Below are 26,467 nucleotides of genomic sequence, written 5' to 3'. Positions count from 1 at the left end.
ATATATTCAGTTTGCAACCTGATGGAGGTCAGTATAGATGGACTAATACAACAAGTCCCACACACAGCTAGAAGCCCAAATATTTTTTCAGAGGTACTGTAGATGCAGATAAAAATTATTTTTAATTTGCAACCTGATGGAGGTCAGTATAGATGGACTAATACAACAAGTCCCACACACAGCTAGAAGCCCAAATATTTTTTCAGAGGTACTGTAGATGCAGATACAAATTATTTTTAATTTGCAACCTGATGGAGGTCAGTATAGATGGACTAATACAACAAGTCCCACACACAGCTAGAAGCCCAAATATTTTTTCAGAGGTAGATGCAGAAAAAAATATATTCAGTTTGCAACCTGATGGAGGTCAGTATAGATGGACTAATACAACAAGTCCCACACACAGCTAGAAGCCCAAATATTTTTTCAGAGGTACTGTAGATGCAGATACAAATTATTTTTAATTTGCAACCTGATGGAGGTCAGTATAGATGTACTAATACAACAAGTCCCACACACAGCTAGAAGCCCAAATATTTTTTCAGAGGTAGATGCAGAAAAATTATATTCAGCTTGCAACCTGATGGGGGTCAGTATAGATGGACTAATACAACAAGTCCCACACACAGCTAGAAGCCCAAATATTTTTTCAGAGGTACTGTAGATGCAGATAAAAATTATTTTTAATTTGCAACCTGATGGAGGTCAGTATAGATGGACTAATACAACAAGTCCCACACACAGCTAGAAGCCCAAATATTTTTTCAGAGGTACTGTAGATGCAGATACAAATTATTTTTAATTTGCAACCTGATGGAGGTCAGTATATATGGACTAATAGAGAAAGTCCGACACACTGCTAGAAGGCCAAATATTTTTTCAGTGCTAGATGCAGAAAAAAATTATATTCAGTTTGCAACCTGATGGAGGTCAGTATAGATGGATTAATAGAACAAGACCCACACACAGCTAGAAGCCCAAATATTTTTTCAGAGGTAGATGCAGAAAAAAATATAATCAGTTTGCAACCTGATGGAGGTCAGTATAGATGGACTAATACAACAAGTCCCACACACAGCTAGAAGCCCAAATATTTTTTCAGAGGTACTGTAGATGCAGATACATATTATTTTTAATTTGCAACCTGATGGAGGTCAGTATAGATGGACTAATACAACAAGTCCCACACACAGCTAGAAGCCCAAATATTTTTTCAGAGGTAGATGCAGAAAAAAATATATTCAGTTTGCAAACTGATGGAGGTCAGTATAGATGGACTAATACAACAAGTCCCACACACAGCTAGAAGCCCAAATATTTTTTCAGAGGTACTGTAGATGCAGATAAAAATTATTTTTAATTTGCAACCTGATGGAGGTCAGTATAGATGGACTAATACAACAAGTCCCACACACAGCTAGAAGCCCAAATATTTTTTCAGAGGTACTGTAGATGCAGATACAAATTATTTTTAATTTGCAACCTGATGGAGGTCAGTATATATGGACTAATAGAGAAAGTCCGACACACTGCTAGAAGGCCAAATATTTTTTCAGAGCTAGATGCAGAAAAAAATTATATTCAGTTTGCAACCTGATGGAGGTCAGTATAGATGGATTAATAGAACAAGTCCCACACACAGCTAGAAGCCCAAATATTTTTTCAGAGGTAGATGCAGAAAAAAATATATTCAGTTTGCAACCTGATGGAGGTCAGTATAGACGGACTAATACAACAAGTCCCACACACAGCTAGAAGCCCAAATATTTTTTCAGAGGTACTGTAGATGCAGATAAAAATTATTTTTAATTTGCAACCTGATGGAGGTCAGTATAGATGGACTAATACAACAAGTCCCACACACAGCTAGAAGCCCAAATATTTTTTCAAAGGTAGATGCAGAAAAAAATATATTCAGTTTGCAACCTGATGGAGGTCAGTATAGATGGACTAATACAACAAGTCCCACACACAGCTAGAAGCCCAAATATTTTTTCAGAGGTACTGTAGATGCAGATACAAATTATTTTTAATTTGCAACCTGATGGAGGTCAGTATAGATGGACTAATAGAGAAAGTCCGACACACTGCTAGAAGGCCAAATATTTTTTCAGAGCTAGATGCAGAAAAAAATTATATTCAGTTTGCAACCTGATGGAGGTCAGTATAGATGGATTAATAGAACAAGACCCACACACAGCTAGAAGCCCAATATTTTTTCAGAGGTAGATGCAGAAAAAAATATATTCAGTTTGCAACCTGATGGAGGTCAGTATAGATGGACTAATACAACAAGTCCCACACACAGCTAGAAGCCCAAATATTTTTTCAGAGGTACTGTAGATGCAGATAAAAATTATTTTTAATTTGCAACCTGATGGAGGTCAGTATAGATGGACTAATACAACAAGTCCCACACACAGCTAGAAGCCCAAATATTTTTTCAGAGGTACTGTAGATGCAGATACAAATTATTTTTAATTTGCAACCTGATGGAGGTCAGTATAGATGGACTAATACAACAAGTCCCACACACAGCTAGAAGCCCAAATATTTTTTCAGAGGTAGATGCAGAAAAAAATATATTCAGTTTGCAACCTGATGGAGGTCAGTATAGATGGACTAATACAACAAGTCCCACACACAGCTAGAAGCCCAAATATTTTTTCAGAGGTACTGTAGATGCAGATACAAATTATTTTTAATTTGCAACCTGATGGAGGTCAGTATAGATGTACTAATACAACAAGTCCCACACACAGCTAGAAGCCCAAATATTTTTTCAGAGGTAGATGCAGAAAAATTATATTCAGCTTGCAACCTGATGGGGGTCAGTATAGATGGACTAATACAACAAGTCCCACACACAGCTAGAAGCCCAAATATTTTTTCAGAGGTACTGTAGATGCAGATAAAAATTATTTTTAATTTGCAACCTGATGGAGGTCAGTATAGATGGACTAATACAACAAGTCCCACACACAGCTAGAAGCCCAAATATTTTTTCAGAGGTACTGTAGATGCAGATACAAATTATTTTTAATTTGCAACCTGATGGAGGTCAGTATATATTGACTAATAGAGAAAGTCCGACACACTGCTAGAAGGCCAAATATTTTTTCAGAGCTAGATGCAGAAAAAAATTATATTCAGTTTGCAACCTGATGGAGGTCAGTATAGATGGATTAATAGAACAAGACCCACACACAGCTAGAAGCCCAAATATTTTTTCAGAGGTAGATGCAGAAAAAAATATATTCAGTTTGCAACCTGATGGAGGTCAGTATAGATGGACTAACACAACAAGTCCCACACACAGCTAGAAGCCCAAATATTTTTTCAGAGGTACTGTAGATGCAGATAAAAATTATTTTTAATTTGCAACCTGATGGAGGTCAGTATAGATGGACTAATACAACAAGTCCCACACACAGCTAGAAGCCCAAATATTTTTTCAGAGGTAGATGCAGAAAAAAATATATTCAGTTTGCAACCTGATGGAGGTCAGTATAGATGGACTAATACAACAAGTCCCACACACAGCTAGAAGCCCAAATATTTTTTCAGAGGTACTGTAGATGCAGATAGAAATTATTTTTAATTTGCAACCTGATGGAGGTCAGTATAGATGGACTAATAGAGAAAGTCCGACACACTGCTAGAAGGCCAAATATTTTTTCAGAGCTAGATGCAGAAAAAAATTATATTCAGTTTGCAACCTGATGGAGGTCAGTATAGATGGATTAATAGAACGAGACCCACACACAGCTAGAAGCCCAATATTTTTTCAGAGGTAGATGCAGAAAAAAATATATTCAGTTTGCAACCTGATGGAGGTCAGTATAGATGGACTAATACAACAAGTCCCACACACAGCTAGAAGCCCAAATATTTTTTCAGAGGTACTGTAGATGCAGATACAAATTATTTTTAATTTGGAACCTGATGGAGGTCAGTATAGATGGACTAATACAACAAGTCCCACACACAGCTAGAAGCCCAAATATTTTTTCAGAGGTACTGTAGATGCAGATACAAATTATTTTTAATTTGCATCCTGATGGAGGTCAGTATAGATGGACTAATACAACAAGTCCCACACACAGCTAGAAGCCCAAATATTTTTTCAGAGGTAGATGCAGAAAAAAATATATTCAGTTTGCAACCTGATGGAGGTCAGTATAGATGGACTAATACAAGTCCAACACACAGCTAGAAGCCCAAATATTTTTTCAGAGGTACTGTAGATGCAGATACAAATTATTTTTAATTTGCAACCTGATGGAGGTCAGTATAGATGGACTAATACAACAAGTCCCACACACAGCTAGATGCCCAATATTTTTTCAGAGGTAGATGCAGAAAAAAATATATTCAGTTTGCAACCTGATGGAGGTCAGTATAGATGGACTAATACAACAAGTCCCACACACAGCTAGAAGCCCAAATATTTTTTCAGAGGTACTGTAGATGCAGATACAAATTATTTTTAATTTGCAACCTGATGGAGGTCAGTATAGATGGACTAATACAACAAGTCCCACACACAGCTAGAAGCCCAAATATTTTTTCAGAGGTACTGTAGATGCAGATACAAATTATTTTTAATTTGCAACCTGATGGAGGTCAGTATAGATGGACTAATACAACAAGTCCCACACACAGCTAGAAGCCCAAATATTTTTTCAGAGGTACTGTAGATGCAGATACAAATTATTTTTAATTTGCAACCTGATGGAGGTCAGTATAGATGGACTAATACAACAAGTCCCACACACAGCTAGAAGCCCAAATATTTTTTCAGAGGTAGATGCAGAAAAAAATATATTCAGTTTGCAAACTGATGGAGGTCAGTATAGATGGACTAATACAACAAGTCCCACACACAGCTAGAAGCCCAAATATTTTTTCAGAGGTACTGTAGATGCAGATAAAAATTATTTTTAATTTGCAACCTGATGGAGGTCAGTATAGATGGACTAATACAACAAGTCCCACACACAGCTAGAAGCCCAAATATTTTTTCAGAGGTACTGTAGATGCAGATACAAATTATTTTTAATTTGCAACCTGATGGAGGTCAGTATAGATGGACTAATAGAGAAAGTCCGACACACTGCTAGAAGGCCAAATATTTTTTCAGAGCTAGATGCAGAAAAAAATTATATTCAGTTTGCAACCTGATGGAGGTCAGTATAGATGGATTAATAGAACAAGACCCACACACAGCTAGAAGCCCAATATTTTTTCAGAGGTAGATGCAGAAAAAAATATATTCAGTTTGCAACCTGATGGAGGTCAGTATAGATGGACTAATACAACAAGTCCCACACACAGCTAGAAGCCCAAATATTTTTTCAGAGGTACTGTAGATGCAGATAAAAATTATTTTTAATTTGCAACCTGATGGAGGTCAGTATAGATGGACTAATACAACAAGTCCCACACACAGCTAGAAGCCCAAATATTTTTTCAGAGGTACTGTAGATGCAGATACAAATTATTTTTAATTTGCAACCTGATGGAGGTCAGTATAGATGGACTAATACAACAAGTCCCACACACAGCTAGAAGCCCAAATATTTTTTCAGAGGTAGATGCAGAAAAAAATATATTCAGTTTGCAACCTGATGGAGGTCAGTATAGATGGACTAATACAACAAGTCCCACACACAGCTAGAAGCCCAAATATTTTTTCAGAGGTACTGTAGATGCAGATACAAATTATTTTTAATTTGCAACCTGATGGAGGTCAGTATAGATGTACTAATACAACAAGTCCCACACACAGCTAGAAGCCCAAATATTTTTTCAGAGGTAGATGCAGAAAAATTATATTCAGCTTGCAACCTGATGGGGGTCAGTATAGATGGACTAATACAACAAGTCCCACACACAGCTAGAAGCCCAAATATTTTTTCAGAGGTACTGTAGATGCAGATACAAATTATTTTTAATTTGCAACCTGATGGAGGTCAGTATAGATGGACTAATACAACAAGTCCCACACACAGCTAGAAGCCCAAATATTTTTTCAGAGGTACTGTAGATGCAGATACAAATTATTTTTAATTTGCAACCTGATGGAGGTCAGTATATATGGACTAATAGAGAAAGTCCGACACACTGCTAGAAGGCCAAATATTTTTTCAGAGCTAGATGCAGAAAAAAATTATATTCAGTTTGCAACCTGATGGAGGTCAGTATAGATGGATTAATAGAACAAGACCCACACACAGCTAGAAGCCCAAATATTTTTTCAGAGGTAGATGCAGAAAAAAATATATTCAGTTTGCAACCTGATGGAGGTCAGTATAGATGGACTAATACAACAAGTCCCACACACAGCTAGAAGCCCAAATATTTTTTCAGAGGTACTGTAGATGCAGATAAAAATTATTTTTAATTTGCAACCTGATGGAGGTCAGTATAGATGGACTAATACAACAAGTCCCACACACAGCTAGAAGCCCAAATATTTTTTCAGAGGTAGATGCAGAAAAAAATATATTCAGTTTGCAACCTGATGGAGGTCAGTATAGATGGACTAATACAACAAGTCCCACACACAGCTAGAAGCCCAAATATTTTTTCAGAGGTACTGTAGATGCAGATAGAAATTATTTTTAATTTGCAACCTGATGGAGGTCAGTATAGATGGACTAATCGAGAAAGTCCGACACACTGCTAGAAGGCCAAATATTTTTTCAGAGCTAGATGCAGAAAAAAATTATATTCAGTTTGCAACCTGATGGAGGTCAGTATAGATGGATTAATAGAACGAGACCCACACACAGCTAGAAGCCCAATATTTTTTCAGAGGTAGATGCAGAAAAAAATATATTCAGTTTGCAACCTGATGGAGGTCAGTATAGATGGACTAATACAACAAGTCCCACACACAGCTAGAAGCCCAAATATTTTTTCAGAGGTACTGTAGATGCAGATACAAATTATTTTTAATTTGCAACCTGATGGAGGTCAGTATAGATGGACTAATACAACAAGTCCCACACACAGCTAGAAGCCCAAATATTTTTTCAGAGGTACTGTAGATGCAGATACAAATTATTTTTAATTTGCATCCTGATGGAGGTCAGTATAGATGGACTAATACAACAAGTCCCACACACAGCTAGAAGCCCAAATATTTTTTCAGAGGTAGATGCAGAAAAAAATATATTCAGTTTGCAACCTGATGGAGGTCAGTATAGATGGACTAATACAAGTCCAACACACAGCTAGAAGCCCAAATATTTTTTCAGAGGTACTGTAGATGCAGATACAAATTATTTTTAATTTGCAACCTGATGGAGGTCAGTATAGATGGACTAATACAACAAGTCCCACACACAGCTAGATGCCCAATATTTTTTCAGAGGTAGATGCAGAAAAAAATATATTCAGTTTGCAACCTGATGGAGGTCAGTATAGATGGACTAATACAACAAGTCCCACACACAGCTAGAAGCCCAAATATATTTTCAGAGGTACTGTAGATGCAGATACAAATTATTTTTAATTTGCAACCTGATGGAGGTCACTATAGATGGACTAATACAACAAGTCCCACACACAGCTAGAAGCCCAAATATTTTTTCAGAGGTACTGTAGATGCAGATACAAATTATTTTTAATTTGCAACCTGATGGAGGTCAGTATAGATGGACTAATACAACGAGTCCCACACACAGCTAGAAGCCCAAATATTTTTTCAGAGGTAGATGCAGAAAAAAATATATTCAGTTTGCAACCTGATGGAGGTCAGTATAGATGGACTAATACAACAAGTCCCACACACAGCTAGAAGCCCAAATATTTTTTCAGAGGTACTGTAGATGCAGATAAAAATTATTTTTAATTTGCAACCTGATGGAGGTCAGTATAGATGGACTAATACAACAAGTCCCACACACAGCTAGAAGCCCAAATATTTTTTCAGAGGTACTGTAGATGCAGATACAAATTATTTTTAATTTGCAACCTGATGGAGGTCAGTATAGATGGACTAATACAACAAGTCCCACACACAGCTAGAAGCCCAAATATTTTTTCAGAGGTACTGTAGATGCAGATACAAATTATTTTTAATTTGCAACCTGATGGAGGTCAGTATAGATGGACTAATACAACAAGTCCCACACACAGCTAGAAGCCCAAATATTTTTTCAGAGGTAGATGCAGAAAAAAATATATTCAGTTTGCAAACTGATGGAGGTCAGTATAGATGGACTAATACAACAAGTCCCACACACAGCTAGAAGCCCAAATATTTTTTCAGAGGTACTGTAGATGCAGATAAAAATTATTTTTAATTTGCAACCTGATGGAGGTCAGTATAGATGGACTAATACAACAAGTCCCACACACAGCTAGAAGCCCAAATATTTTTTCAGAGGTACTGTAGATGCAGATACAAATTATTTTTAATTTGCAACCTGATGGAGGTCAGTATATATGGACTAATAGAGAAAGTCCGACACACTGCTAGAAGGCCAAATATTTTTTCAGAGCTAGATGCAGAAAAAAATTATATTCAGTTTGCAACCTGATGGAGGTCAGTATAGATGGATTAATAGAACAAGTCCCACACACAGCTAGAAGCCCAAATATTTTTTCAGAGGTAGATGCAGAAAAAAATATATTCAGTTTGCAACCTGATGGAGGTCAGTATAGACGGACTAATACAACAAGTCCCACACACAGCTAGAAGCCCAAATATTTTTTCAGAGGTACTGTAGATGCAGATAAAAATTATTTTTAATTTGCAACCTGATGGAGGTCAGTATAGATGGACTAATACAACAAGTCCCACACACAGCTAGAAGCCCAAATATTTTTTCAAAGGTAGATGCAGAAAAAAATATATTCAGTTTGCAACCTGATGGAGGTCAGTATAGATGGACTAATACAACAAGTCCCACACACAGCTAGAAGCCCAAATATTTTTTCAGAGGTACTGTAGATGCAGATACAAATTATTTTTAATTTGCAACCTGATGGAGGTCAGTATAGATGGACTAATAGAGAAAGTCCGACACACTGCTAGAAGGCCAAATATTTTTTCAGAGCTAGATGCAGAAAAAAATTATATTCAGTTTGCAACCTGATGGAGGTCAGTATAGATGGATTAATAGAACAAGACCCACACACAGCTAGAAGCCCAATATTTTTTCAGAGGTAGATGCAGAAAAAAATATATTCAGTTTGCAACCTGATGGAGGTCAGTATAGATGGACTAATACAACAAGTCCCACACACAGCTAGAAGCCCAAATATTTTTTCAGAGGTACTGTAGATGCAGATAAAAATTATTTTTAATTTGCAACCTGATGGAGGTCAGTATAGATGGACTAATACAACAAGTCCCACACACAGCTAGAAGCCCAAATATTTTTTCAGAGGTACTGTAGATGCAGATACAAATTATTTTTAATTTGCAACCTGATGGAGGTCAGTATAGATGGACGAATACAACAAGTCCCACACACAGCTAGAAGCCCAAATATTTTTTCAGAGGTAGATGCAGAAAAAAATATATTCAGTTTGCAACCTGATGGAGGTCAGTATAGATGGACTAATACAACAAGTCCCACACACAGCTAGAAGCCCAAATATTTTTTCAGAGGTACTGTAGATGCAGATACAAATTATTTTTAATTTGCAACCTGATGGAGGTCAGTATAGATGTACTAATACAACAAGTCCCACACACAGCTAGAAGCCCAAATATTTTTTCAGAGGTAGATGCAGAAAAATTATATTCAGCTTGCAACCTGATGGGGGTCAGTATAGATGGACTAATACAACAAGTCCCACACACAGCTAGAAGCCCAAATATTTTTTCAGAGGTACTGTAGATGCAGATAAAAATTATTTTTAATTTGCAACCTGATGGAGGTCAGTATAGATGGACTAATACAACAAGTCCCACACACAGCTAGAAGCCCAAATATTTTTTCAGAGGTACTGTAGATGCAGATAAAAATTATTTTTAATTTGCAACCTGATGGAGGTCAGTATATATGGACTAATAGAGAAAGTCCGACACACTGCTAGAAGGCCAAATATTTTTTCAGAGCTAGATGCAGAAAAAAATTATATTCAGTTTGCAACCTGATGGAGGTCAGTATAGATGGATTAATAGAACAAGACCCACACACAGCTAGAAGCCCAAATATTTTTTCAGAGGTAGATGCAGAAAAAAATATATTCAGTTTGCAACCTGATGGAGGTCAGTATAGATGGACTAATACAACAAGTCCCACACACAGCTAGAAGCCCAAATATTTTTTCAGAGGTACTGTAGATGCAGATAAAAATTATTTTTAATTTGCAACCTGATGGAGGTCAGTATAGATGGACTAATACAACAAGTCCCACACACAGCTAGAAGCCCAAATATTTTTTCAGAGGTAGATGCAGAAAAAAATATATTCAGTTTGCAACCTGATGGAGGTCAGTATAGATGGACTAATACAACAAGTCCCACACACAGCTAGAAGCCCAAATATTTTTTCAGAGGTACTGTAGATGCAGATAGAAATTATTTTTAATTTGCAACCTGATGGAGGTCAGTATAGATGGACTAATAGAGAAAGTCCGACACACTGCTAGAAGGCCAAATATTTTTTCAGAGCTAGATGCAGAAAAAAATTATATTCAGTTTGCAACCTGATGGAGGTCAGTATAGATGGATTAATAGAACGAGACCCACACACAGCTAGAAGCCCAATATTTTTTCAGAGGTAGATGCAGAAAAAAATATATTCAGTTTGCAACCTGATGGAGGTCAGTATAGATGGACTAATACAACAAGTCCCACACACAGCTAGAAGCCCAAATATTTTTTCAGAGGTACTGTAGATGCAGATAAAAATTATTTTTAATTTGCAACCTGATGGAGGTCAGTATAGATGGACTAATACAACAAGTCCCACACACAGCTAGAAGCCCAAATATTTTTTCAGAGGTACTGTAGATGCAGATACAAATTATTTTTAATTTGCAACCTGATGGAGGTCAGTATAGATGGACTAATACAACAAGTCCCACACACAGCTAGAAGCCCAAATATTTTTTCAGAGGTACTGTAGATGCAGATACAAATTATTTTTAAATTGCATCCTGATGGAGGTCAGTATAGATGGACTAATACAACAAGTCCCACACACAGCTAGAAGCCCAAATATTTTTTCAGAGGTAGATGCAGAAAAAAATATATTCAGTTTGCAACCTGATGGAGGTCAGTATAGATGGACTAATACAAGTCCAACACACAGCTAGAAGCCCAAATATTTTTTCAGAGGTACTGTAGATGCAGATACAAATTATTTTTAATTTGCAACCTGATGGAGGTCAGTATAGATGGACTAATACAACAAGTCCCACACACAGCTAGGAGCCCAATATTTTTTCAGAGGTAGATGCAGAAAAAAATATATTCAGTTTGCAACCTGATGGAGGTCAGTATAGATGGACTAATACAACAAGTCCCACACACAGCTAGAAGCCCAAATATTTTTTCAGAGGTACTGTAGATGCAGATACAAATTATTTTTAATTTGCAACCTGATGGAGGTCACTATAGATGGACTAATACAACAAGTCCCACACACAGCTAGAAGCCCAAATATTTTTTCAGAGGTACTGTAGATGCAGATACAAATTATTTTTAATTTGCAACCTGATGGAGGTCAGTATAGATGGACTAATACAACGAGTCCCACACACAGCTAGAAGCCCAAATATTTTTTCAGAGGTAGATGCAGAAAAAAATATATTCAGTTTGCAACCTGATGGAGGTCAGTATAGATGGACTAATACAACAAGTCCCACACACAGCTAGAAGCCCAAATATTTTTTCAGAGGTACTGTAGATGCAGATAAAAATTATTTTTAATTTGCAACCTGATGGAGGTCAGTATAGATGGACTAATACAACAAGTCCCACACACAGCTAGAAGCCCAAATATTTTTTCAGAGGTACTGTAGATGCAGATACAAATTATTTTTAATTTGCAACCTGATGGAGGTCAGTATAGATGGACTAATACAACAAGTCCCACACACAGCTAGAAGCCCAAATATTTTTTCAGAGGTAGATGCAGAAAAAAATATATTCAGTTTGCAACCTGATGGAGGTCAGTATAGATGGACTAATACAACAAGTCCCACACACAGCTAGAAGCCCAAATATTTTTTCAGAGGTACTGTAGATGCAGATAAAAATTATTTTTAATTTGCAACCTGATGGAGGTCAGTATAGATGGACTAATACAACAAGTCCCACACACAGCTAGAAGCCCAAATATTTTTTCAGAGGTACTGTAGATGAAGATACAAATTATTTTTAATTTGCAACCTGATGGAGGTCAGTATAGATGGACTAATAGAGAAAGTCCGACACACTGCTAGAAGGCCAAATATTTTTTCAGAGTTGGATGCAGAAAAAAATTATATTCAGTTTGCAACCTGATGGAGGTCAGTATAGATGGATTAATAGAACAAGACCCACACACAGCTAGAAGCCCAAATATTTTTTCAGAGGTAGATGCAGAAAAAAATATATTCAGTTTGCAACCTGATGGAAGTCAGTATAGATGGACTAATACAGCAAGTCCCACACACAGCTAGAAGCCCAAATATTTTTTCAGAGGTACTGTAGATGCAGATAAAAATTAGTTTTAATTTGCAACCTGATGGAGGTCAGTATAGATGGACTAATAGAATGATGCTATGCCCAAAAGATTTTACTTCACTAGGTGCAGTAAAAAAATTTGTATTCTATACACAGGTGGTATATCTTGCAGCACAGATAGGCTACTCCACTGACTAACACACTCTGCAATAGGCCAAAAAGGATTAGCTTTGCTAGATTCAGCCAAATGCTGTGAAAAAAACTTGCACAGCACTGGCACAGACCTGCCTGGCAAAAACTGATAGGAACTGATGTAACCTAGTCCTGAAAAGGACTCCAATTACAATTAGTCTTTACTCCCACAACCTATCTATTTAAGAGCACAGACCTCCCTGATAAAAGTCGTAGGAAATGCTGTAACCTAGTCCTTAAAAGGACTGCAATCACAACTATTCCCTACTCCCAAGCTATCTGTATATTTGTGCGAAAATTGGCTTGAAATTAACAAGGTATAGCGCACACAGCAACAGCGGTGCCGTCTAACACGCAGCTGCAGCAGTGAGAAAATGGTGGCGACGGGGAAAATGGCTTGGTCTTATAGGGCAAGGACATGTGACATACACTGCCAATGACACATGCCCTTGCTTGTGTGAAATAAAGCACTTCGCTCCGTGTGTGCGCTGCTGATAGGCTGACAGATTGCACCTCCCCACTGCAAATGCGGGAAAGAGAAAAAAAAATGGAGATCTTCATTGTTCCTGCAGAGATCCATCCCCTGCCCCTCCCCCCACCCCGCTGTACACTCAAACTGCGTATTAACATTAATTTTCATCATTACTGAGAAAAAATCCAGTTATGATTTTGGTGCACGAACAGTTATCGAACATAACCTCGAACAGCCGAATTTTTATCAAATTGTTCGTGTTCGCCGAACGGCTCGAACACCGCCCAAAACAGCTCGAATTTAAGATTGGCGAACAGTTCGAGTAGAACAACGCTCATCTCTACTCGACAGTCCCACGGTTGGAAAGTTAGAACTGTGAGATTCACTACGTGCACCACTGGTGTTTCGTGGAAAAGCACATGTAAGATTCTGCAACAGCGTCTGCAGATACTCCTGCATGCGTCAATCCCTTTTTATGGGTGGAATTATTTCGGCAAATTTACTTTTGTACAGGGGATCTAAGAGTGTGGCAACCCAGTAGTCGGGATTACTTCGAATTCTGACAATCTGAGGGTCATGTTGCAGGTAGTGCAGCAAGAAGGCACTCATGTGTCTTGCGCATCCAGGAGGACCAAGTCCTTGTTGTGTTGGTAGCGAGGTAAGAATCATGCTTCCTTCCTCTGCCCTCTCCCCCCAACCTCGCACAACAGAAATGTGATCAAGGTCTCCCTCATCTGATGAGTCTTCCATGCCCATTGCCAGTTCGTCCTCCACTTCTTCCTCGGCTCCTGCACCTTTCTCAACAGTTTGGCTGCTACCATGCGCCCTTGTTAATCCCTCTCCCCCACCCTCCCATGACTGCCGCCTTGGTGCTGCCAACCGTCTGGACTTTGGAGATGTTATCCCTTCCGCATACGACTCCTCCTCTACTTCCTTCACCTCCTCTTGTCCCACCACCTGACTCTGAATTCTGTTTAATGTGTGCTCCAGCATGTAAATCACCGGAATAGTCATGCTGATAATGGCATCGTCGTCAGCACTAAACATCTTCGTCGCCATTTCAAAACTGTGCAGAAGGGTGTGTGGCGCCCCTGAGGGTTCAGTCGCCACAGAGTTACTGCATCTCACCCAGAGGTGTGGTATCTCACCCTCAGGTAAGGAAGGCATATGGCTCGGGACCCTAACACCTGCATCCAACACATACCCGCAGTTGGGGTAGGGCGAGATTGCTCCTAAGGGAGAGCACAGTCCCAGGTCCCTAGCTGGTGGGAGGGTCCTATGTAGTGGGTGCTTAGGGGAGCAGCTTAGCAGAGCACGTGACAGGGAGAGTATAAATAGGAAGCCATCTTAGAAAGAGCAAGCCAGTCAGAGGAGGAAAAGTGACAGGAGCAGAGGCTCGGCATGAGCTCTGCTCCAGAGGCGGGCCTAGCCTGGGAGGCCAAGGACTGAAGGAGAGAAGAGAGGAGTGGGAGCAGGAAGGCTCCAGGAACCAAAGGGACCCTAGGGCTACGGGCCGTGCAGAAGGCTCCGGCTGCTACCAGGAGGTAGAGGGGTCAGGCCAGATAAGGGGAACCAGTCCCTCAAATAGCGGAGAAACAGCAAGGCTCAACTAGAAACCGGAGGCTGCAGCATTTCATGTACTGCAGGTAAAAGTCCACAATAGTCTCACTAAGAAGGTAGCCACATAGGACCCAGGGGACGGAACACAAGTCGCCCGCCAAGGCCCGAGGATACCGGATAGAAGTGTCACTGGGTGTGAGGTGCAGGGAGAAGGCCAGAGAAAGGACACACAGAAGGGGGTCCTGCTAAGTACTCCGGAGCTATCTGGGGGTGGACTGAGCCCCTCACTGAGTACGCACAGCACGACGGGTGAGATTGCTCTGGTACCTGTAATCTGGACTGCAACAACTGTGAGTAAAGATCTTGGGACTGCATCACACGGACTCTGTGTTCATTACTGACTACCTGCACTACAACCACCATCATCCACCCACACTGCCCTGAAGCTACACTCTTCCTGTGGTGAGTAATAATACCATTGCTGCAAAACCACCAGCTTCAGAGGACTGTTCCGCAGCGGCGGCCTCTTTTGCCCCACTCTAGAGGTGGCGTAGTCGGACATTATAAAACCCATATATACAAATTACCCTTGGATTGACCGCCCTGGATCACGGACCGGGTCACCGCCACAGTGACTACAACCCCCAGCGTCTACCGGCCCGGCTCAGGGTACCCCACGGCTGAGGAGGCGCGTCAACTTTATAGGTCCCTGATCTGAGACCACTCCTGCAGCGTGATTTGCCCCACCTCTGGATCTCGTTGGCCCATGCTATACGTCAGAACGTATTGCACCAGGACTTGTCGGTGCTGCCACAGTCGCTGCAACATGGTCAGAGTTGAATTCCACCGTGTCGGCACATCGCATTTCAGCCGGTGAACTGGCAGGCCCAACGACTTCTGTAGAGATGTAAGTCGTTGAGCTGCGGGATGCGGATGGCGGAAGTGAGCACACAGTGACCGTGCCCTCTGCAGAAGGCCATCTAGTCCGGGATAGTGGGCTAACAATTTATGGACAACCAGGTTCAACACGTGAGCCATACAAGGCACGTGTGCGACATTGCCCCGGCGAAGGGCCGCACCCAGGTTTGCAGCATTGTCGCACACGGCCTTCCCTGGTTTCAGGTCCAGTGGAGACAACCATTCATGAAATTGGTTCTCCAGAGCTGACCACAACTCCTCAGCTGTGTGACTCACATTTCCCAGACATTTCAAAGTAAAAACCGCCTGATGACGTTGAGCCCTACTGCCAGCATAGTAAGGTGGTGTGCAGGATCCCTTCTGCGCAGTTAGAAAGCTTGTGGCATGACCCGACAGGCTTTGGGTGCAGGTGGAGGACCGAGAGGAGGTTGAGCAGGCAGAAGCAGTGGAGGAACTTTTAGATAAAGAGGATTGAGGCACAACTCGTGGGGACGGCAAGACTTGGACAGCAGCCCCTTGTCCTGCTGTCACCATAGTTACCCAGTGCCCAGTCAGCGACATGTAACGCCCCTGTCCATGCCTACTCGTCCAAGTAACTGTGGTGAAATGCACCCTGTCACACACAGAGTTTCTCAAAGAAGCGGTGATGTTGTGCGCGACATGCTGGTGGAGCGCAGGCACACCTTTCTTTGAGAAGTAGTGCCGACTGGGCATCTGGTACTGGGGCACTGCGACGGACATAAGGTCTCGAAAATCCTCTGTGTTCACCAGGCGGAAAGGCAGCATTTCTGTAGCCAAGAGCTTGCAGATGGTGCAATTCAACCTCTTAGCTTTCTCATGGCTAGGAGGAAATCGTCTTTTACTTGTCCACATCTGAGGGACCGAGGGCTGGCTATTGTGCTTAGACGGGGTTGATAAGGGTGTCCCCGGCAAACTGCCGGTCTGTGAGGAAGATGCAGGCGGACATGTTAGGTTGCCTTAATCCAAAGGTGGTGCTATCGATGTCGGGCAGCACTCAACACCAGCTGGTGTTACCACCTCCAAAGAAAATGATGACCTGCCAATCACGCTGGCTGTTGCGGGTAAAGAGGTGGCAGGTCTACGTCCCAAAACAGGTGTGACTGCTGTCCCCCCAGTCACAGAGGATGAAGAGGCCGCGGATGCACAAGATATGGCAGACGGTGGTTGGCCCGGCCGGCTAGGCCGCATTGTAGCACAGTGAGCTTCCCACTGCAACTTATGCTTCATGTCCATGTGCCGGTTCATGCATGAAGTACTCAAACTGCGTATTTTTTGGCCTCTACTTAGCTTTTGCTGACAAATGTTACAGATAACACGAGTTGGGTCATCTTTATCGATCTGAAAAAATGCCCAGGCTATGCAAGGCTTAGCACCCATGCGACCTGAAGAGCCACCACGACTTGTGATGAGAGGCAGAGTTGTGATTGAGGATGCAGTTGTTGACGTGCTTCCAGTACTACGTCTCTGTCCAGGAAGGCGCAACCTGACCTCGTCGTCACTAGCATTCTCCTACACCTCCTCTGCAGACCTCATCTCTTGGCTGACTGTGGGTTGACAGTAAGTGGGATCTCCAACCTAATCATCATCACCCTGTGCGTTATCACACCCGTCGTCCTCAGAGCCAACCTGTTCCTGCCCTGACAAAAAACTAAAGTTGTCGCTCCAATCAGGTATTTGAGTCTCATCATCGTCTTCCTCATTGTCTCCACCAACAGGAGTTACAGTTTGGGAATGAGGAACTACATTATGGTCAGAACCTTCAGCGTCTGGTCCTGGATCTGACTCATAAAGATTCTGGGCATCAGTGCAGATCATTTCCTCGTCTGGATTCACAGAAGCGTTGGAGCCAACCTCTGATTCCCAGGCTATAGTATGAGTAAACAGCTCTGCAGACTCAACCATCTGTTCTACCTCATACTCAGACGGGCAGCTGGAGATTTGGGAGCTGTGAGGAAGCAAGTGCGATTGGGGTGACACCTTTGAGGACTGGAGTATTTGTGATGTTGAAATTGATGTGGAGGACAGCCCACTTAAAGGAGCACTTGATATCCGTTGAAGCACCTGCTGTTTTTGTGCCTCATCTGGAATTTGTAGCGATTGGCGTGGCCGAAAGAAAGGGATCTTATCACATTGTTCGCTAAAAGAAGTAGACATTTTAGTTTGGCTGGAAGATGGTCTTTCTTCTGCAGATGTTACAGTTGCTTTAACACCTACCCCACGGACACAACCTTTTTTCCCCTTCCCAACACGCCTATTCCCCTTTCCACCAGCAGGAGGCCTTTTTCAACTCATTTTGGTGGTTAACTAATTCACAACTATGGAGTTGTTTGCACAAAAAAACAATGGATGGGAACCGAGCAGAGCTGAGTGGCCAAACTGTGGTATTAGGCCAAAACTATTGGCTGGGTTAGATGCAGAAAAAAATTATATTCAATTTGCAACCTGATGGAGGTCAGTATAGATGGACTAATAGACCAAGTCCCACACACTGCTAGAAGCCCAAATACTTTTTCAGAGCTAGATGCAGAAAAAAATTATATTCAATTTGCAACCTGATGGAGGTCAGTATAGATGGTCTAATAGAAAAAGTCCCACACACTGCTAGAAGCCCAAATATTTTTTCAGAGCTAGATGCAGAAAAAAATTATATTCAATTTGCAACCTGATGGAGGTCAGTATAGATGGACTAATAGACCAAGTCCCACACACTGCTAGAAGCCCAAATATTTTTTCAGAGCTAGATGCAGAAAAAAATTATATTCAATTTGCAACCTGATGGAGGTCAGTATAGATGGACTAATAGAACAAGTCGCACACACTGCTAGAAGCCCAAATATTTTTTCAGAGCTAGATGCAGAAAAAAATTATTTTTAATTTGCAACCTGATGGAGGTCAGTATAGATGGACTAATAGACCAAGTCCCACACACTGCTAGAATACCAAATATTTTTTCAGGGCTAGATGCAGAAAAAAATTATATTCAATTTGCAACCTGATGGAGGTCAGTTTAGATGGACTAATAGAACAAGTCCCACACACTGCTAGAAGCCCAAATATTTTTTCAGAGCTAGATGCAGAAAAAAATTATATTCAATTTGCAACGTGATGGAGGTCAGTTTAGATGGACTAATAGAACGAGTCCCACACAATGCTAGAAGCCCAAATATTTTTTCAGAACTAGATGCAGATAAAAATTATTTTTAATTTGCAACCTGATGGAGGTCAGTATAGATGGACTAATAGATCAAGTCCCACACACTGCTAGAAGCCCAAATATTTTTTCAAAGCTAGATGCAGAAAAAAATTATATTCAATTTGCAACCTGATGGAGGTCAGTATAGATTGACTAATAGACCAAGTCCCACACACTGCTAGAAGTCCAAATATTTTTTCAGAGCTAGATGCAGAAAAAAATTATATTCAATTTGCAACCTGATGGAGGTCAGTATAGATGGACTAATAGAACAAGTCCCACACACTGCTAGAAGCCCAAATATTTTTTCAGAGCTAGATGCAGAAAAAAATTATATTCAATTTGCAACCTGATGGAGGTCAGTATAGATGGACTAATAGAACAAGTCTCACATACTGCTAGAAGCCCAAATATTTTTTCAGAGCTAGATAAAGAAAAAAAATATTTTTAATTTGCAACCTGATGGAGGTCAGTATAGATGGACTAATAGACCAAGTCCCACACACTGCTAGAAGCCCAAATATTTTTTCAGAGCTAGATGCAGAAAAAAATTATATTCAATTTGCAACCTGATGGAGGTCAGTATAGATGGACTAATAGACCAAGTTCCACACACTGCTAGAAGCCCAAATATTTTTTCAGAGCTAGATGCAGAAAAAAATTATATTCAATTTGCAACCTGATGGAGGTAAGTATAGATGGACTAATAGACCAAGTCCCACACACTGCTAGAAGCCCAAATATTTTTTCAGAGCTAGATGCAGAAAAAAATTATATTCAATTTGCAACCTGATGGAGGTGAGTATAGATGGACTAATAGAACAAGTCCCACACACTGCTAGAAGGCCAAATATTTTTTCAGAGCTAGATGCAGAAAAAAATTATATTCAATTTGCAACCTGATGGAGGTCAGTATAGATGGACTAATAGAACAAGTCCCACACACTGCTAGAAGCCCAAATATTTTTTCAAAGCTAGATGCAGAAAAAAATTATATTCAATTTGCAACCTGATGGAGGTCTGTATAGATTGACTAATAGACCAAGTCCCACACACTGCTAGAAGTCCAAATATTTTTTCAGAGCTAGATGCAGAAAAAAATTATATTCAATTTGCAACCTGATGGAGGTCAGTATAGATGGACTAATAGAACAAGTCCCACACACTGCTAGAAGGCCAAATATTTTTTCAGAGCTAGATGCAGAAAAAAATTATATTCAATTTGCAACCTGATGGAGGTCAGTATAGATGGACTAATAGAACAAGTCCCACACACTGCTAGAAGCACAAATATTTTTTCAGAGCTAGATGCAGAAAAAAATTATATTCAATTTGCAACCTGATGGAGGTCAGTATAGATGGACTAATAGAACAAGTCCCACACACTGCTAGAAGCCCAAATATTTTTTCAGAGCTAGATGCAGATAAAAATTATTTTTAATTTGCAACCTGATGGAGGTCAGTATAGATGGACTAATAGACCAAGTCCCACACACTGCTAGAAGCCCAAATATTTTTTCAGAGCTAGATGCAGAAAAAATTTTTATTCAATTTGCAACCTGATGGAGGTCAGTATAGATGGACTAATAGAACAAGTCTCACACACTGCTAGAAGCCCAAATATTTTTTCAGAGCTAGATAAAGAAAAAAAATATTTTTAATTTGCAACCTGATGGAGGTCAGTATAGATGGACTAATAGACCAAGTCCCACACACTGCTAGAAGCCCAAATATTTTTTCAGAGCTAGATGCAGAAAAAAATTATATTCAATTTGCAACCTGATGGAGGTCAGTATAGATGGACTAATAGACCAAGTTCCACACACTGCTAGAAGCCCAAATATTTTTTCAGAGCTAGATGCAGAAAAAAATTATATTCAATTTGCAACCTGATGGAGGTAAGTATAGATGGACTAATAGACCAAGTCCCACACACTGCTAGAAGCCCAAATATTTTTTCAGAGCTAGATGCAAAAAAAAATTATATTCAATTTGCAACCTGATGGAGGTGAGTATAGATGGACTAATAGAACAATTCCCACACACTGCTAGAAGGCCAAATATTTTTTCAGAGCTAGATGCAGAAAAAAATTATATTCAATTTGCAACCTGATGGAGGTCAGTATAGATGGACTAATAGAACAAGTCCCACACACTGCTAGAAGCCCAAATATTTTTTCAAAGCTAGATGCAGAAAAAAATTATATTCAATTTGCAACCTGATGGAGGTCAGTATAGATTGACTAATAGACCAAGTCCCACACACTGCTAGAAGTCCAAATATTTTTTCAGAGCTAGATGCAGAAAAAAATTATATTCAATTTGCAACCTGATGGAGGTCAGTATAGATGGACTAATAGAACAAGTCCCACACACTGCTAGAAGCCCAAATATTTTTTCAGAGCTAGATGCAGAAAAAAATTATATTCAATTTGCAACCTGATGGAGGTCAGTATAGATGGACTAATAGAACAAGTCTCACACACTGCTAGAAGCCCAAATATTTTTTCAGAGCTAGATGAAGAAAAAAAATATTTTTAATTTGCAACCTGATGGAGGTCAGTATAGATGGACTAATAGACCAAGTCCCACACACTGCTAGAAGCCCAAATATTTTTTCAGAGCTAGATGCAGAAAAAAATTATATTCAATTTGCAACCTGATGGAGGTCAGTATAGATGGACTAATAGACCAAGTTCCACACACTGCTAGAAGCCCAAATATTTTTTCAGAGCTAGATGCAGAAAAAAATTATATTCAATTTGCAACCTGATGGAGGTCAGTATAGATGGACTAATAGACCAAGTCCCACACACTGCTAGAAGCCCAAATATTTTTTCAGAGCTAGATGCAGAAAAAAATTATATTCAATTTGCAACCTGATGGAGGTGAGTATAGATGGACTAATAGAACAAGTCCCACACACTGCTAGAAGGCCAAATATTTTTTCAGAGCTAGATGCAGAAAAAAATTATATTCAATTTGCAACCTGATGGAGGTCAGTATAGATGGACTAATAGAACAAGTCCCACACACTGCTAGAAGCACAAATATTTTTTCAGAGCTAGATGCAGAAAAAAATTGTATTCAATTTGCAACCTGATGGAGGTCAGTATAGATGGACTAATAGAACAAGTCCCACACACTGCTAGAAGCCCAAATATTTTTTCAGAGCTAGATGCAGATAAAAATTATTTTTAATTTGCAACCTAATGGAGGTCAGTATAGATGGACTAATAGACCAAGTCCCACACACTGCTAGAAGCCCAAATATTTTTTCAGAGCCAGATGCAGATAAAAATTATTTTTAATTTGCAACCTGATGGAGGTCAGTATAGATGGACTAATAGAACAAGTCCCACACACTGCTAGAAGCACAAATATTTTTTCAGAGCTAGATGCAGAAAAAAATTGTATTCAATTTGCAACCTGATGGAGGTCAGTATAGATAGACTAATAGAACAAGTCCCACACACTGCTAGAAGCCCAAATATTTTTTCAGAGCTAGATGCAGATAAAAATTATTTTTAATTTGCAACCTAATGGAGGTCAGTATAGATGGACTAATAGACCAAGTCCCACACACTGCTAGAAGCCCAAATATTTTTTCAGAGCCAGATGCAGATAAAAATTATTTTTAATTTGCAACCTGATGGAGGTCAGTATAGATGGACTAATAGAACAAGTCCCACACACTGTTAGAAGCCCAAATATTTTTTCAGAGCTAGATGCAGAAAAAAATTATATTCAATTTGCAATCTGATGGAGGTCAGTATAGAAGGACTAATAGAATGATGCTATGCCCAAAAGGTTTTACTTCACTAGGTGCAGTAAAAAAATTGGTATTCTATGCACAGGTGGTGTAGCTTGCAACACAGATAGGCTACTCCACTGACTAACACACTCTGCAATAGAGGGCACCTGGGAAATAGTCACCACAACATTATACAGTTCCACATGTGCTTCAGTAGGGTGCCCAGCAAGGGAGTCACAAAAGCACTGAACTTCAGGAGGGCAAAGTTTGATCAGCTAAGAGATGCCCTTCACCTTATAGACTGGGATAGTATCTTCAGTAATGGGAGCACGGATAGAAAATGGGAAATTTTCAAAACAGTCCTACATAGTCACTGTAGAAGGTACATACCTTATGGGAATAAAAGGGCTAGGAATAGGAGGAAGCCAATGTGGCTAAATAAGGAAGTCAAGAGGGCAATGAAAAACAAAAAAAGGGCTTTCGGTAAACTTAAACAAGAAGGCAGCGAGGAAGCGCTAATATCTTATAGGGAAAAAAACAAAATCTGTAAGAAACAAATAAGAATAGCAAAAGAGGAGACAGAGAGACTAATTGCCAAGGAAAGTAAAGCGAATCCCAAACTGTTCTTTAACTATATAAACAGTAAAAGGATTAAAACTGATGGAGTTGGCCCATTGAAAAATAACCTGGGTAAAATCATAGAGGGCGATGAGGGTAAAGCAAACCTACTCAATAGCTTCTTCTCCACTGTTTTCACAAAAGAAAACAATTTATCGGAGGAAATGCAGAGTGATAAAGTAAACCCTCCGCTAAATATCACCCACCTAACCCAGGAGGAAGTTCAGAAACGCCTAAATAATATCAAAATAGACAAGTCACCAGGCCCAGATGGCATACACCCCCGGGTACTAAAAGAATTAAGTAATGTGATAGACAGACCGCTGTATCTTATATTCAAGCACTCTTTATGGACAGGGACGGTCCCACTAGACTGGCGCCAAGCAAATGTGGTACCAATATTCAAAAAGGGGTCTAAAAGTGACCCTGGGAACTATAGACCAGTAAGCTTATCGTCTGTTGTGGGTAAATTGTTTGAAGGATTTCTTAGAGATGCTATTGTAGAATATCTTAATGACAATAACTGTCTAACTCCATAACAACATGGATTCATGAGGGATCGCTCCTGCCAAACAAACCTGATCGCCTTCTACAAGGAGGTGAGCTCACAGCTGGACCGGGGAGAGTCAGTGGATGTTGTATACCTTGACTTCTCCAAAGCGTTTGATACCGTGCCACACAAAAGGTTGGTTTATAAAATGAGAATGCTTGGTCTGGGGGATAATGTGTGCAAGTGGGTAAATAGCTGGCTGAGTGATAGAAAGCAGAGGGTGGTTATCAATGGAGTAAGCTCAGGGTGTGTCAGGGTTACTAGTGGGGTGCCTCAAGGGTCTGTCTTGGGCCCTATATTATTTAATATATTTATTAATGATCTAGTGGAAGGGTTGCATAGTAAAATAGCAATATTTGCAGATGATACTAAACTTTGTAAAGTAGTTAATACAGATGAGGATAGGGCACAGCTACAGGAGGATTTAGATAAATTGGGGAGTTGGGCCAAAAAATGGCAAATGGGGTTCAATGCCGATAAATGTAAGGTCATGCACATGGGAAAGAAAAACAGCAGTCACCCATACATATTAAATGGGAAACCGTTGGGGAAATCTGACATGGAGAAGGACCTGGGCGTCTTGGTTAATAGCAAATTAAATTGGAGTGCCCAGTGTCAGGCAGCAGCTGCGAAGGCAAATAGAGTCATGGCATGCATCAGAAGAGGAATAGGGGCATATGATGAGAACATTGTTCTTCCTCTGTATAAAGCGCTGGTAAGGCCGCACTTAGAATATTGTGCACAGTTCTGGGCTCCAGTGCTCAGGAAAGACATATTGGAGCTAGAGAGGGTACAAATGAGGGCGACTAAGGTAATAAAGGGAATGGAGGGACTAGAATACCCAGAGAGGTTGTCAAAATTAGGCCTATTTACGTTGGAAAAGAGAAGGCTTAGGGGAGACCTCATAAACATGTATAAATACATCAGGGGGCAGTACAGAGATCTCTCCCATGACCTGTTTATACCAAGGATGGTGACAAAGACGAGGGGGCACACTATGCGTCTGGAGGAAAGGAGGTTCCTGCACCAGCATAGAAGGGGATTCTTTACAGTCAGAGCCGTGAGACTCTGGAATTCTCTGGGAGAGGAAGTGGTGATGTCCAACTCACTTAATGAGTTCAAGAGAGGTCTGGACGCCTTTTTTGAGAACAATAAAATTACATCTTATGCTTAGTTAATTAATCCAGGGATTTAATCTGACTGCCAGATTGGTGTCGGGAAGTGAATTTTTCCTCAATGATGTAAATTGGCCTATACCGCATGGTTTTTTGTTGCCTTCCCCAGGATCAACGCTGCGGAATAGCTGCAGTGCACAAGAAATAGGCTGAACTGGATGGACGCTTGTCTTTTTTTGGCCTTATAAACTATGTAATAGGCCAAAAAGGATTAGCTTTGCTAGATTTAGCCAAATGCTGTGAAAAAAACTTGCACAGCACTGGCACAGACCTGCCTGGCAAAAACTGATAGGAACTGATGTAACTTAGTCCTGAAAAGGACTGCAATTACAATTAGTCTTTACTCCCAACCTATCTATTTAAGAGCACAGACCTGCCTGATAAAAGTCGTAGGAAATGCTGCAACCTAGTCCTTAAAAGCACTGCAATCACAACTCTTCCCTACTCCGAAGCTATCTGTAGATTTGTGCGAAAATTGGCTTTAAATTAACAAGGTATAGCGCACACAGCAACAGCGGTGCCTTCTAACAAGCAGCTGCAGCAGTGAGAAAATGGTGGCGACGGGGAAAATGGCTTGGTCTTATAGGGCAAGGACGTGTAACATACACTGCCAATGACACATGCCCTTGCTTGTGTGAAAAAAAGCACTTCGCTCCGTGTGTGCGCTGCTGATAGGCTGACAAATTGCACCTCCCCACTGTAAATGCGGGAAAGAGAAAAAAAAATGGAGATCTTCATTATTCCTGCAGAGATCCATCCCCTGCCCCTCCCCCCGCCCCGCTGAACACTCAAACTGCGTATTAACATTAATTTTCAGCATTACTGAGAAAAAATCCAGTTATGATTTTGGTGCACGAACAGTTATCGAACATAACCTCGAACAGCCGAATTTTTTTCAAATTGTTAGTGTTCGCCGATTGGCTCGAACACCGCCCAAAACAGCTTGAATTTGAGATTGGCGAACAGTTCGAGTCGAACAACGCTCATCTCTACTCGTCACAGTCTAATCAGGCAGAGTAGGTAGAGCTGCTGCTGCGTCTGGGAGAGATTTGCTTCTTTATAGTTAGTACAAGTATTCCACAACATATATATATATCCAACTAAACTAACAGTCCTTCTGAGGACTAATACAGTTGCATATATTCAATGGGGATAGCAGGAGTTAGGCAGGCAGGGTATGTGGCAAACTGCAGTGCATGATATATCACAAGAGGGTCCATTGAACGTCCTGTTAGTATAGGTATTCCACTATATATATATATATATATATATATATATATATATACATACATACAGTACAGACCAAAAGTTTGGACACACCTTCTCATTTAAAGATTTTTCTGTATTTTCATGACTATGAAAATTGTACATTCA

This window comes from Phyllobates terribilis, unplaced genomic scaffold (assembly GCF_046119375.1).
Source record: "Phyllobates terribilis strain yellow unplaced genomic scaffold, ASM4611937v1 Scaffold_4__5_contigs__length_816908805, whole genome shotgun sequence".
Taxonomy (NCBI): domain Eukaryota; kingdom Metazoa; phylum Chordata; class Amphibia; order Anura; family Dendrobatidae; genus Phyllobates; species Phyllobates terribilis.
Note: the sequence above shows the minus strand (reverse complement) of the source record.